Consider the following 13163-nt stretch of genomic DNA (forward strand, 5'->3'; position numbering starts at 1 on the left):
GTTATACAAAATACATGTATGAACATGTGAATTTGGTATCAACATATATAATCAGAGATATGATAAATTATGGTATAATGGTGTATTAAGAATTGTAATGTAAAAATAAATTTTAAAAGGCATAATTTGATGACTATGCTAATTAGCTTAACAAGGGCAAGCATTTCACCATGTATACACATATCAAAACATCTGGTTGTATATTTTAAATATATATCACTTTATTTGTAAATTATACCTCAATAAATCCAGAAAATAAAAAAAAACCTGTTTATATTATAAAGGAAACTAAATATGAAAATAAAGATGAATAAAGTCTTGCAGGAACCTTAAGGAGATGGTAGGTTTGTTAAGTCCCAAGGTAGCTAGGTGTACTAGAGTCTGTGTTCTCTGAAAATCTCACTAACTCAAGTGTTATGCTTTCCCCCCCCTTCCCTTAACCAGGAATTGTGGTGCTTGGAATAAACAGAGCTTATGGCAAAAATTCACTTAGTAAAAATCTTATAAAAATGGTGAGTGTAAAGATTAAACTGTTTGCTTCTAATTTTAAGATATAGTATTGATATCAATCTGAAAATGATCTTTTTTTCTTTTTCTTTCCTGTTCTTCCTATTTTGGTTTAGTTATCAAAAGCTGTGGATGCCTTAAAATCTGATAAGAAAGTTTGGACTATAATCAGGAGTGAAGTTCCAGGGATATTCTGTGCTGGTATGTAAATGACTTTTATTGTGAAATTATATTTAAGGATTAGTGTGTCCTCAGTAGTGGCCCATTTTTCATTCAAATGTTCTGTGGTTTGGTTTAAACTTCTTTACTGGCAGCAACTCAGTCTGTTTTTCATGAGAAAAATAACATGTTTACTCTGTCAGCATTAGAATCTTTTGCAACATGTGGGTTTGGTAAATTCTGTATTTACCAAAAAAATATTTTGAGTCATTAAAATTTGCTTGTGGTGCATACATAAATCATATTTATGAAACATCAATTGGGAAGGAAAAATTAGGTGTCCAACAAAACATTATGCCCTGTATGTTAGTTGTTCAGAAGATGCGCAAATTGACTGGCAGTTGCTGCCTCATCTCAGAGTGCCAAGTATAGATAATTTGCTTTGAAAATGGGTGTTTATGGTAGTATCCAGGTGGGGGCTGGACATGTCTGTGCTATCTGCGGTAGCAAAAGATAACTAATTCACATATACATTTTTGTGTTTGTGTTGCATTTCTCAAAGCTAAACATCAAGTTATTTTGCATTTTCCCTATGTCCTAGTATTTCTAAGCCAAGATATTAAATGAATCTGTTTCAACAAGTGAAAAATGTGTGTGATCAAAATAAAAAGCTCATAACATGCAGCATCATTATTATTAATTTATTTATTTACTAATAATCAAATAGAGACAGAAGTTGATTGAAGCATAAAACTATTTTATTTCAACAAAAATATAAATAGGGTAATTTCCTTGAAGTAATCATACATTAAGTCATTGCAGTGTTTTATTCATTGAACAAATTTTTATTGAGTGCTTAGAATTCTATATTTGGAACAGTTCTTATAACATGAGGGTATATTTGTAGACAGATGTTTTTAGAGGTGCCTAATTATGGCCTGTATTCTTTAGTTACTCAGTCTTTTTAGGTTTTAATCTATGGCTTCCACTGTAAAACATAGAATTTTAAAGTATTAAGAAATATTCATTCCAAAAGTTTTGGCTGTGGTAAGGTTTTATTGTTTTCTTATAATGTAATGTAGCATACCTAAAAAAGGATTGCTTTAACTCCATTTGGGTCATTGAAGAACATAGAATCACTGTCCTCAGATGCTTGGGTGATGATGTTAGGCATTCAGGCTTCTGTTTTCACATTTGTCAAAGTTAGTGCTATCTGCCTAGTAGGGTTGGTGGAGACTATGATGTGACAGTGTAGAGAAAGCACAGTGCACTATATTTGTCCCTTCCTACCCTTAGGGGATTGGTTTCAGGACTCCCTGAACCTTCGCCCTCAATTCCCTTCATGCTCCCAATTTCCATGAGTACACAGATCAGCAGGTGCTCAAGTCCCTTATGTAAAATGGTGTGGTGTTTGCATAACCTACCCACATCTTTCCATATACTTTAAATCATCTCTGTATTACTTATGTTACCCTGCTGCAACCAGTGTGGCCAAACTAGCAGTTCCGGCAAGGGGCAATGGGAGATTAGAAAAATAAAGACTCAAATACGCAGATTTTTGAAGATAACAGCTGGGATTGGGTGGAGCACTGCTCTCTGAAGGAGAAGCAGGTCTAAAGAATCATGCTAGCAATCTTTATTATATATGGCTCATTCAGATTCAAGATATTCTTTGCAAACATTATTCTTTGTATTCATGAAAGTTAGCAACATTATGCATCTTATTCCTCAGTTACATTCTACATTTGCAATGTGCAACTTTAGGAGGTTTGTGTGTCCCTCAAGAAAGTACATTGTCTAAAGTTACTGTTAATGCAGGCAGGTTCAGGAGCAGCAGAGCTGGTGAAACATTGTGGTTGTCCCAGGAACTGGATGCCTGTGATCAAGGTCTAGACTGATAAGAATCTTGCACAGAGCTTCCTCATGGAATGCATTACCATAGCAACTAGGCATCTTGCACCTTTGCAGATTAACTTTCCTAGGCACTAAGCATGCCACAGCCATGAAGACATCAGGGACCCCAATTTCAGACACTGCTCTCCCATCTACTTGTCACTGCTCTTCACAATGCCGAATACAATGTAAATGCTATGTAAATAGTTGTAATACTATATTGCTTAAGGAATAATAACAAGGATACAAGTCTGTACATGTTCAGTACTTATGAATCCCCCCGCCCCCCCCCCCCGTGCAAGTATTTTCTGTCTGTGATTGGTTGAATCTGAGGATGAAATTAATGGATACAGAGAGCCAACTGTATCCAATAAGTGATAGCTGTATGTTTCTTATAAAGGTTTTACATTTATTTTCAATTCTTTTTCTTGAGCAGTGTGAGGAATTTAGACCAAGAGAATTAGGATTCTTATATGTGTAACTTTTAGGACAGGGTTAACATGGTTTTGAGGTAAAAGGCTCTCATACCATGACTGGTGGCTGTGAGGTTCTTTTGGGGCTGCAGGGTAGCTTATTAGAAAGTTGTAGTGTTAGGATTTTTAATGCGGCCTCAAATAAAAGGTATAGTGTTAAGTTTTAAGGCAGGCTCAAATATATGAATATACATGAATCTCTGAGGAGTAATGGTGATACTGTGAGGGAAGAACAGCACCTAAAAAAATAAAAATAAGTGTTGTTGGATATAGTGGTGCACCCCTGTAATCCTAGCATCTTGGGAGGCTGAGGCAGTGGATGCATGTTCAAAGCCAGCCTCACCAATTTATTGAGACCCTGTCTCAAAGTAAAACATAAAAAAAGGATGGGGATCTAGCTTAGTGGTTAAATGCCCCTGGGTTCAACCCCTGGTACCAAAAGGAAGAAGAAGAAAAAAAAATAGAAGTGTTAACATTCATCTAACTGTTCTCTTTCTGTTGGTAATAGATTTGTAATTATCACACTGTAATTACTGGTAGAATTTAAAAATTTTTTAAATCTATTTCTTGGTCTTGGTAACTCATTTGTTCTTCATGTCTACATTAGTAATATTGCTTGAAAAAGGCTTAATACTTCAGTACAGTTTGAAACTGTTAGAGGTTGCCCTTTCCCCCCAAAGGGCACATTAAATAATGTACCAGATGCTGTTTATCAGTTGAGTAAGAGCTTTTGAGTACCATCCCATCTACTATCTTTGCTTTATGTACTTTTAAATTTTTACATGATCAGGGTCATCTTTCATATTTTAACTTATGACATTTGTTACTATATTCTGCCCCAAATCAGTGTTTGATTTGTAGAAAAATTGGGCCAAGTCATTTATTTTAGTTAGTGTATCTAATTGGACCATTCGATCAGATTTCTCTGAAAGGTTTTCTTCTCTTACATGTACTTTAAATAGGTAGGCCACTGGGGTCTGTCTGTATATATTTGGGTGCATGAAATATAATTCCTGTTAAATAAAGTCTCTTTACCATTAAAAGAGTATTTAAACTCATCATAGCCTATATTTGTCATAAATATCTTAATTTTAATCAGGCTGCATTTATTTGTTATTGTTGAAGAATTCAATCTTTCACGTCATAAAATCTGTAATTTCTTTTCTGAAGTAGCAGTAATAGTCTCTTGACTGCAACATCCTCAGAAACTGTATATTCATTTATTGGTTATTCTTGTGGAAGAAGAATAACCTTCCCTGTCCCCACAAAGTCACTCATTTTCCCTCTTCCCTCTTGGCTTTCACAAAGATTTCTGTATACATCAGCATTCCAGTGGTACCTTGTTCATTTCTAAAAACCTAAAGTGTGTGAAGTAGTTGTGCCTCACATTTCTTTTTTTAGTATTGGGGATTGAACTCAGGGGGTGCTTAGCCACTGAGCCACACTGCTAGCCCTTTCTTGTATTTTATTTAGAGACAGGGTCTCACTGAGTTGCTTAGGGCCTCGGTAAGTTTCTGAGGCTGGCTTTGAACTTGGCATCCTCCCATCTCAGCCTCCTGAGCCTCTGGGATTACAGGTGTGCGCCACTGCACCCGGGTTGCCTCACATTTCTTGAGCATATGAGCTGCTCTCATTCTTTGAGAATCATCTTTTGTCTCCTCAGAACCTAACACCTAATCCTTTAAATAAAGAATTGATTTGCTGATGCTGTTGTAGTGTTGTTGGGATGAGTTTTAAGTAGCTTCTTTCAGTAGTCACAGACCACTTTTCTTTTCACTGATAGTGTTTTGATTTCTGACTAGATTCATTTCCCTATATCCTTTTCCTAAAATGGTAGGAAAATAGATAAGATTCCTGCATTGTATTGGAGGTTGGATCACATGATTTCTAATTTCCATTTAATTTAATTCTAATTTCCATTTATTTATAATTGATAACTATATTTCACTTACATTTTTAATTTTTAATCAAATTTTACATTAAAAACCATTAGATCAAAATGTATAGAAAATTATATTGAGAAATCTCCATTATTTCCCTAAGAATAATAATTTAATAATTTTTATCCTTTAGTATTTTATTGTGTTAATATATATGTCTATGGATGAATATAGACATGCACTTATCAGAATGTTAAGCAACTCTTTAAAGCAATACATATAAAGGCTATGTATGATGGTGTGGAAAACACCTAAGAGTAGACAGTTGTATACAGAATGTTATGCCCATTGTTACTCTAATTGTGTGAAATGTCTATAAATAAAATCATGATTTAGGGTGGTATTTCATTTTCTTGAAACGTTTCTGAAATGATAAATTATATTAACAAATTATGTTAGGCAACTACATATAAAGTAATAACTTCAAAAAAATTATAAAGTATGTTCATCTATTTTTCTGTTTTGGTAACTTAAATTGTAACATCAGCTGAGTTCCAGAATTATTATTAAAAATTTGAGAGGCAGAATTTTAGACTGAAAAGAGATGTCAAAGAACAATTCTGATCCTTTCAAGTTGTAGAATTTCAGTTTGTAGAATCTCTGTGAGGTGAAGGCCCTGATTAAAGACCCTTAGCTTAGTTACTTCTCTTGATTCCAAAGGCAGGGCAAGCACTCTGCTGCAGAGTCATCCCCCTTGGCCCTGCCTGTCAGTTTCCTTTATGTGTTTTCAATCTAAAATAAAAGAAGTATGAAGTCTTCTTTTTAAAGAAATTTTTGCAATTAAAATTTTACGCACTTACCTATCTTAGTGGCCCTGTGGCTTGGGAATCACTTTTGTATACCTTCTTGCAGATTAGAAGACTGCTTCTGGGTTCATGGCCTGCCTTTACTTCTCTCAGATATTGAGAAATAGCATTTTGATAGTCAACCTTGAAGCATTGGCTACATAATGATGAGAGATTGACTTGAATGTGTGCTGCTGCCCCTGTATGTTGTAGAGATTATTTATTTCTTCACTTTAAAAAAGTTTACTTTATTTTTTATGTACACAAAAGATAAAATAATTGTCACTTTGAAATGTTTAGACGCTCAAAATTTTAATGCATTTTACCTATAATGAAATTAGAGGAGAATTCTTTTGCTTATGCTATTGCCTTAGATGGAAACTGTAATCACAGTCATCTGTTTATTTTTGTTCAACTCTTCTAATACTTCCTATCAGAGTGCATGTGCATTGTTTTTACCATAACATTTAAAATGAAATTTTATGAGAAATTACTGAGATTGAGAGTTTTTTTGTTTGCAATTCCTCAAATAGCTGATAAATAATTCTTGGTAATTGATTACTGTATTTAGAACTCTAAATTGAGTGTTTCACTGAATTATATCAGTGTGGGCTTTTTTTTTCCCCTTTCAAATAAAGTAAAGGTCGTTTTGCTTCTGCTTTTGAATTCTAGTAAATTGTGTTATGACTAAAGACTTCTCACTAAAATTGTCAACATGTATTATTGAATACTTGTGCATTGTTTAAATGAATACAGATGTCATGACAGGAATAGTTATGTAGGAGCCTGTGATCTGTTAAATATTGTTTCAGGTTCTTAATTATTATATATTTGCCTAGTAGTCACTTTGAGAGCAAGTAATGTAAAAGGGACATACACCATGAATATATGTTAGTTCAGTATGTCAGCATAGAGTTTTTATTGTTGTATATGATTAAAAATTATTGAGATATAACTTACTTGCAATGAAATTTACCATTTTTAAGGGTATTAATGAGTCTTGACCAATGTTTGAACCAAGATTACACTCATTATAAAGATCATGTTCATAACTTTAAAAGCTTTCAGTCCCTTTCCCTTACTCTGAACTCTTATTAAAATCTAGGTCTTTGTGCTGCTGCTGTACTTTCGTCTTTTCTAGAATTTCTTATAAATGAATTCATATTCTAGGTGGTCTTTTGTGTTTGGCCTCTTTCACTTAGTGTAATAATGCTTTGAACTTCACCCATGTTTTATGTTTCAGCAGTTTCATTTATTTGCTGAGTGTGCTTTTTATTTCCTTGCTGAATATTTATTTTATATGCTGAGTAGTCCATTGTATGAGGTGCTTTTTTTTTTCTTCTGTTCACCAGTTGATAGTTGTTGATAGTTTCCATTTTTTTTTGGCTTTTGTCTTCATTACTTCTGTGTTAGCTTTTATTTACTATAACAAAATACTTGAGTTATCTTAAAAAGAGGAAAAAAGGTTATTTTGACCCATAGTTTTGCAGGTTCCAGTCCATGATCTATTAGCCCCATTGATTTGGGTAGCATATCATGGAGAGAGTGTGTGGAGGAGCAAAACCACGCATATCAGGAGCCAGAGAGCCAAGGAAAAGGAGAGAAAGGTCCAAGGTTCCTTTCTAGAGCAGGCCTCAGTTGGATTAGGGACCTCCCAAAGCCTCTACCTCTCAAACTTTGTCCTACCATCTACCAATATTGCTACCCTGGGGACCATTCTTTAACACATGGACCTTGGGGGAGCTTTCAGTATTCAAACTGTTCCAGCTTCCGTGACCATTCGTGTACAAATCTTTTTGTGATTGTGTGTTTTTATTTCTCTTGGGTAAATAGGAGTGGACTGACTCAGTTTTATCTTAACTGTGTGTTTAATTTTGTAGGAAAGTGGCAACTGTGAACAATGCCCTGGGTTTGATCCCTAACACCAAAAACCCAAACAAAACCCAAGAAACTTCTAGCTCTTTTCTATATAATTTTGCATTTTCATCAGCAGTGTATTAGAGGTCTAGGAGTTCCACATGTATTCCCACACTTTATATTATCAGTCTTTTTAATTGTGAGCCTCCTAATAGATATGTAGTCAGATGTCACTGTGGATCCAATTTGCATTTATCTAATGATGTGAATTTTGAGCATCTTTTCTTGTACCTGTTTGTCATCTGCATATATTTTTTTGTGATTTGTGTGTTCAGGTCTTTATTGCATCTTCTAGAATTGTAAGGGTTATTTATATTATTCTTGGCACAGGTCTTTTATAGAATGTGTGCAGATTTTTCTTCCTGCTGATTGGCTTGCCCTTTTCTTTATAGTTTAAGAACAAAGATTTTTCATTTGGAGACTTTCTTATCAATTCTTTTTCTTTATGATTGATAACTTTCTTATGAATTAAGTAATGTTAGTCTATCTCAAACTCAGAAAAATTTTCTCTGTGTTCTCTTCTAGTACTTCCGTAGGTTTTGTATTTTACATTGAAAATGTGATGTATTATAAGTTGATTTTTGCATATATCATGAGATAGAGATTGAGATATGATAGTATGATTAAAAAATGTATTAGGGACCTTCCAAAGCCTCTACCTCTCAAACTTTGTCCTAGCATCATAGCAAAGAGTCCTAAAAGCCCTGAAAATTTTCTGAATGGTGAGAAGGCCTTCTCTTTGATAGAGATGATATAAGGTATGGCCGCCAGCTGGCTTCAGGATGGAAATTTCTAGTTAGGAAAACAATTGTGGGATCAGAGGGTTAGAAATTCTAGCATCCTTGCTCTCAACCACTGGGTTATAACGAGGGGCCAGAGATTTGAGTTCAGTCACCAGTGACCAATGATCTAATTAGTCAGGCCTGTGTAAGAAACCTATGTTAAAAACAGTGGGATTCAGAGAGCTTCCAAGTCGGGAAACACATTGATGTGCTGGAGAAGTCGGGGGAGTGCTGCATCCCTTGCCCTATGAATCTGTTTCTTTATAATACAGCTATAAAAGCAAGAAAAGGGTTTTCCTGAATTCTAAGAGTTATAGTGAATTAATGAATCTGAGGAGGGGCTTATGGAAACCCCCAATTGATTTCCATAAGTTAGTCAGAAGTATCAGTTGCCCTTGGGATTTGTGGTTGTTATCTGAAGTGAGGACAGTTTGGTACACCTGAGCCCTTAGCTTCTGGGGTTTGTACTAACTTTGGGAGTTAGTATTAGAATTTAATTGGATTGTTGTATACCCAGTTGGTATTGGAGATTTGGGATAGACGACCCCCCCCAAATTTGGTATTAGAAATTAGTATTAGAAAAAATAATATTGTTGGTGAAAGCTCAGTCCTTGTCCCTGATGCCAATCCAAAAACATGGACACAGTTTTGAAAAAAAAGGAGAAAGAAGGTTTATTGCTTTGTTATCAGAGGAGAAACACAAGGTACTCCTGTCCCAAAGGCTGCAGTTCTCCCCATCAGCAGGAACAGGGGGCGTTTAAAGAGGTGACTCAAAGGCTACATTCCACAGGTTCTGTCTAGATGTCTAGAGTCGTAATTCACTTGTTAATTTGGGAGGTAGTCATTTCTGGGATCTTTTGGTGCCATCCCCAAAGCCTGGATGACTTTGTTCCTATGGTGGGTGTCTACTGCGGATAGATAACTCTGCCCAGGATGGGAAGAAAGGTAATCCTGTTTCCCTTGATTTTAGGGATGGAGAGAGAGATTAGGAAGGAGCAGGGAGAGAGGAAGAGAAAGAAACATGTCCATTTAAAAAATAAATTGTAGTATTAGAGCAGCAAGGTGTATATTCAAAGCATAAAGTGGACACTGTTGCAGTATCATGATTGGTGTCTGGCATGGAGTTTGCTAGATGGACTCACAGAAGTCAGAAGAGTGCCCTACTTAGCTTGTTACCATTTCTAGTTTATCCACTGGCTAAAAGTAAGGAAGAACTAAATATTGTCTGTAAAAAAGTAAATAATAATGGATCACCTCATTGTCCTATTCAGTCCCCAGGAATACAGTGTACAGGAGGCAGAATCCAAGGCTCCCAGAGCTGCTGTGTCTGAATCCAGGAGCTTGTGAACATGTGACCTTACATGCTAAAGGGGACTTGGCAGAGAGGAGTTTTCTTGATTTACCCAAAGGGCCCAGTGTAAAATCAAGGGTCCACATGAGAGGAGACAGAAGGAATCTGAGGAGAAATGATGGGAGAAGCAGAAATTATAGGGAGGCAAAGAAAGGGCTCTGGGCCAAGGAATACAGACAGCCTGGAGAAGCCCAAGAGGCAGAGACGCGAGTCCGGAGCTTCTGGGAGGAAGGCAGCCACGCCAGCCCATTTCAGACTTCTGCCTAGAGCTGCCAAGTCGCCCCTCTGAGTCTGTGGTTGTGGTCCAGCAGCGGGGGAAAATGATGCCAAGTGTGCGAGGTGTCTTCTACTGCGGCTGTCACCTTCTTCCCAGGCTCCCGCTGCTTGCTGTCTCCTCCTGTCCACTTCCCTTATTACTCTGTTCCAACCAGAGCTCATTCTCCTCCTGGGCTCATTGCTCTGTGTTCCCTCTGCTTGGAAAAGCCTCTGCTCAAATGTCATAGAAAGTGGTTCTCATCACTTTTGCTGAAGCAGACCTCCCTGCTTCCCCCACTTCTGTCGTGTTTTTCTGTATTTAGAACTTCATCTTTGAACTTTTCAGTTCCTCAATTTATTTTTCACGGTTTATTATCACTATTATTTTCACTACTTATTTATAACCTTCACCCATAGTTAGGCTTCTTCCCTGCCTTCAGGGGAAGGCCTATTGCCAGAACAGTGCGTGGACCATAGAAGGTAGTTTAGCAAGTAGTTCACAGGACGGCTGTGTTAACAGTTTTGAATGGTGAGGAGTAACATTGGCAAAGTGTCATGATTAAATAAAATGAGCTTTGTTACACAGGACATGTGTAGGTGGCTTGTGTGGTTAAGAAGAATGACTTGTTCTTGAAATAGTGTCAGAGTCTCACAGATGGGAGATTATAACCAGGGTACCAGTAAAAGCTGACCCCTCTCTTCCCCTCATGAATTTGAAGTGGGGGACTGGTGTGGATTAAAGTATCAGTTTAATTACTTACTGTTAAAACGATTTGGAAATGTGATTTAGACACAGGTCCAAATGGATTCTCAGTTCTTTCACTGCCTCCAATAACAGAGATGCTTTGGAAGAGCAGAGTTGCTTGGGGGTGAGCAGAGAATAGGCTGCTCTAGAAGGTGGACAGGTGATCAGAAGACCTGAGCTATTTTCCCTTAGTCCCCTCACTCCAAGGAGGGTCTTGGGGCAACGAGGAGCAAGAGGGTCTTCCGAGAAGCAGGCTGAGCCAGCTCTTGAGCTGGGTCAGGATTGGGAGAGCTCCAGCTAGAAAAGCAGAGTTAAACAACTTAGAAAAAAGTGAGCTTTTTATTAGTCGATTCTTGGCAGTTGATCTTGAGCAGCGGCATTTGCTTTCTTAGGGGTTTCTCTGGGAAGTGGCATTATTCTGGCTATCAGCAAACATTTTTCAGTCATAGGCCAGATATTTTAGGCTTTTGGCCACCTTACAAACTTCATCACATATTCCTTATTTTACTTTTAAAACCCTTTAGAAAAGTGAAGACCATTCTTGAGGGCTGTATTAGTAGTCCATTTTGTGTTATTGTAACAAAACACTTGGGTCAGGATACTTTATAAAGAAAAGATTTATTTTGGCTAACAGTTCCGGAGGTGCAGGGTCTAGGAGCCTCTTTCGATGATGGTCTTCTTGCTAACAGCGTGCTGAGGTAGTGCAGAGCATCTCATGGCAAGAGGCAGGGAGTATGTGTGTGTATGTATCTTCTGGTCTTTCTCCATCTTCATGTAAAATTATCGGATTCATTAATTGGCTGCACCCTGATGACCTTATCTAATCCTATTCACATCCCAGAGGTCCAGTCTCTGAACCTTAAGTTAGATTAAATTTTCACTCTTTTCATACCTCACGCTTGGGTAAGACTGGACTGTCTCGGCTGCTGTTTACTGACCCATGGTCCTGACTCATTTTCTCTCCTCTTTGCTTAAACCAGTCCATTCCCTGGAACCTGGCCCCTCTGCAGCTGCAGGAGCCAGGGTGAGAGACATTGGGCAGAGGGAAGAAGCCAGAGAGGCCTGGCTGTGGAGGTGTTATGTCTTGGCCTGTAGTAAAAGTGTTCACTGATCTGCAAACAGCTGGACTACTCATAGTTCAAGAAATATTTTGTTGAGTGACAGCTCATGTGGATGAATGTTAGATTGGAAAGTGAGTACCAATTAGAATGATCTTGAGGTTTATGGTTTCCAAAACCGCCCTGAGGAGAATTTCCATGTGAGTAACTTTGGACTTTTGGGGACAAAATAAGATTGAGATAGATGAAGGTAGTCAGTATTTTTATATTCTCCGTAAAAGTAAAGGCAACATGGTTATTAAATGCCAATCTAGAACTGGGGTTGTGGCTCAGTGGTAGAGTGCTCGCCTCACACACATGAGATCCTGGGTACAATCCTCAGCACCACATAAAAATAAATAAAGAAAATAAAGATATTCTGCCCATGTATAACTGAAAAATATATTTTTTAAAAATGCCAATCTAATTTACTCACGTTAAAAGCAATCCTTTTATGTGTTTGGAGGAGATGGTCCAGTGCCATTACTCCATCTCAGTTCAAGTTGCAGGTGTCTGGTTTTGTTTAGTGGGGAATGGGGTTTGAGGAATCAAGGTCTAGGTGCTCCATGTGCTCATTATTGTTTCATTGTCTTTGCTACTAGGCCCTTTCCTGAGACAGAGCTAAGAAATAGATAAATTCTATATTATATACATACACATGTATTTAAATCAATTCTTTATTTATACATTGAAAACCATGAGTTCATATGACACCTGTGTTTCTAGTTCAACACCGCAGAGTTCGCATCTTCTCTTCTCCCGTTCCTTATTTGTATTGCGAGCTCAGTCCTGTCATACTCAGAAGTAGTTTCAGAATTGCTGATCCAAACCACTCTGACAAACAAATTGCTGATCCAAAACCCTCTAACCAGAGCTTATTATTTATTTATTTAGACTGAGAGTATATGATCTGTAATCATAGGTGATACTAGCAGTATTGTTTTGAAAGTTACTTATGTTATTTCTCCTTCATTGTAGTTGTTTTATTTATTGAAATTAAAGTTAGGTGTATGTACTCTTGTTAATTTTATTTTCAATACATAAAATATTAACTTTTGTTTCAAAAGTCAAAACTAGTTAGAGATAAGAGAAGTATCTTGCTCTTTCCAATCCCTTTCCTCTAGTTCTCATCCTTAAGGGAGTTAATGGATGTCATTAGTTTCTAGATTATACTTCATATGCTTCCTTTTGCAAAATTAAGGATATATCCACTTCTTAACCTACTTACATTCTTTCTTACATAAGTTGCAGTGTGTGTG

At 37.0% G+C, this 13163-nt stretch overlaps 1 pseudogene across 1 annotated transcript in view; it reads left to right on the top strand.

The window, feature by feature from the left end:
* Positions 1–448: 448 nt before the first annotated feature.
* Positions 449–13163, top strand: part of LOC144251375 (methylglutaconyl-CoA hydratase, mitochondrial-like) — a 115902-nt pseudogene continuing 103187 nt past the window's right edge. Inside the window, exons 1-2 of the transcript XR_013342676.1 lie at positions 449–512; positions 624–708. The product of XR_013342676.1 is annotated as a methylglutaconyl-CoA hydratase, mitochondrial-like (transcript). The remainder of the gene's footprint in view (positions 513–623; positions 709–13163) is intronic.

The sequence above is a fragment of the Urocitellus parryii genome (genome assembly GCF_045843805.1).
Source record: "Urocitellus parryii isolate mUroPar1 chromosome 13 unlocalized genomic scaffold, mUroPar1.hap1 SUPER_13_unloc_14, whole genome shotgun sequence".
Taxonomy (NCBI): Eukaryota; Metazoa; Chordata; class Mammalia; order Rodentia; family Sciuridae; genus Urocitellus; species Urocitellus parryii.